This window comes from Branchiostoma floridae, chromosome 10 (assembly GCF_000003815.2).
Source record: "Branchiostoma floridae strain S238N-H82 chromosome 10, Bfl_VNyyK, whole genome shotgun sequence".
Taxonomy (NCBI): Eukaryota; Metazoa; Chordata; class Leptocardii; order Amphioxiformes; family Branchiostomatidae; genus Branchiostoma; species Branchiostoma floridae.
In genome coordinates, this window is record NC_049988.1 from 16689158 (window position 1) to 16691375 (window position 2218).

The 2218-nt window shown below is 38.7% G+C and overlaps 1 protein-coding gene and 1 long non-coding RNA gene across 2 annotated transcripts in view; one reads left to right on the forward strand and one right to left on the reverse strand.

Moving 5' to 3' along the window:
* The window catches only part of LOC118424970 (somatostatin receptor type 5-like), a 28125-nt gene that overhangs the window by 13481 nt on the left and 12426 nt on the right, over window positions 1-2218 (reverse strand). The gene's annotated exons all lie outside the window — the stretch shown is intronic.
* Window positions 27-1821, forward strand: LOC118424774. The gene is made up of 2 exons (XR_004832235.1): window positions 27-403; window positions 670-1821. It is a non-coding gene; the product is annotated as an uncharacterized LOC118424774 (long non-coding RNA).

The window sequence follows — 2218 nt, forward strand, 5'->3', positions numbered from 1 at the left end:
GTACACTTGCAGGAAGCCATTTTTCGTAGGTAATTAAGGCACACAAAGAGACAACATTACCCTGTATATTGGAACATGTACCATAATAATCCCAGAGCAAGTGTAGCTCTGATCTTTATTTGGATTTAAACAATACCAGGAGTCTAAATATTTCTGCAAAGTGTGACAGTCTAAATGTTCAGTCAATGCGAGATAGTGTCATATTAGAGATGTAATTCATTTGTGCTTTCTATGTCAGAAATTCTAAATAGGGAATTTCACTTTCAGGTTCCAGCTATACAATGGGGGATGAAACAGGAGGAGAAGGCAAGGCAACAGTACCTGGAAGCTACCTTGTGCATCTGCAAGGATGTGAAATTGGAGGAAGTGGGGCTCATTCTCTACAAGGATTTTCCCTTCATAGGTATAGCTAATTTTGGCTCTTACTTCAAACTTATGAAGTATAGTACATGTAATTGAGTACCAACTACACAATGTCTAATTGACTTATGATTTTGTTGATGTAACAATGAAATACATGTACTTGTTTTAACAATTGCACTGTATTCGTACCAAGTGAATATGTGCCATTTGCAGCATTTGGCAAGTATCAAAAGTAAGTACATTATGTTCATGTTTGAAATATCAGAAACTTTGCCACTAATTTGAACATTACTGTTGTATATATAGGTGCATCTCCTGATGGGATGAGACAGTGTTCATGCCATGGAAGAACTGTGATTGAGATCAAGTGCCCATACAAGTACAGGGACATCTATCCTGCTGCAGATCTGTGTCTATCAGATGCCAACTACTGTTTAGATAAGGATTGTAAGCTAAAGACAGGGCACAGATATTACACCCAAGTCCAGACACATATGCTGGTTACCGGTGTCTCAACATGTGATTTTGTAGTGTGGACTAATGCAGGCATGGTTGTAGTAAATGTTCCAAGGGACCAGTCACTGTTAAATGTAATGTTGTCTACATGTGTCCAGTTTGTAAAGTCCAGTCTTATCCCTGAGATACTGACCCACAAGTTACAGTGTGGAGACTCTGGAGTAGATGTGACTTTCCAGGAAGATGATGACCCAAACAAACGTTACTGTTCTTGTCAGAAACCAGCATATGGTAGGATGGTAAAGTGTGATAACAATGAATGTGAGTCAGAATGGTTCCATTACAAATGTGTTGGCATCAAGAGAAAACCAAGGGGCCATTGGTTCTGTCCCAGTTGTCAATGCTAAATCCTACTGGACAGTTTGAAATACTAAAAATACTAGTATAACAATAGAAGGCATTTTACAGTTTTATGTCATGTTTTAAAAAACTAATGTAAAACAAGTAAGAATTGTACTTTGTGGTATACTTATTATATTGTAGTGGGCTTCCCAAAAATTTGTTTTGTGTCCCTTTAACATTTTACCTTCAATCTCAGTATTTTGATATACAGAAAAGGCCAGCTCGTGCAGACAACATTGCCATTAAAAATTACTTGATTAGCTTTGGAAGTAAGTTTGTAAGAGCCGCACAGATAACAACACTGTCACTGAGTAGAGGGGCAAATGTTAATGGACAGATTTGGCTGAGAATTTGGAAGTTCTTGATTCTTTCAATTGCACGTTCTACATGAATTCTTAGAGTTGATATCTGTCTGGCATCTTGGACGATACGCCCCGGGAGTTGTTTCCTTCCTGTGGTAAATGGTGGCATAACTAGTGTTGCTCCTTTCAGGGCAAGTTCCTCAGAAATGGTGAATCCCCGATCTGCCATAATCATATCACCATATTCCACTTTGTTATAGAAACGACTTTTTAGCGTAATGTCTTTATCAGAAATTCTTCCACCCCAGGAACTGGACAGAAATGACACTGCTCCATAAGGTGTAATACCCACCAGAAATTTGAACGTATGATGGTGTTTGTAGTTACTCCAGGTCTTTGCTCGGGTCTTTAAATTGTATGGCCTCTCAGTGAAAATCTCTGAGCAATCAATGATGACTCTACAGTTTGAGAATTTTTTTTTCCGAAATTTTTTGGGAAGATTGCGCTTTACGGTTTCCTTGGACGGCCAATGAATCAGGAACTTTAGTCGGACAGCTAAGATTGGAATACAACGGTTTATGACTTTTGAAACTGTGGAGGCAGAAACACTAAATCTCAAAGCTAGATCAGCATTTTTGAGGCCTAGTCTCAACTTCATGAGAGTCATGAGTATTTGATCCTGCTGACACATGGAC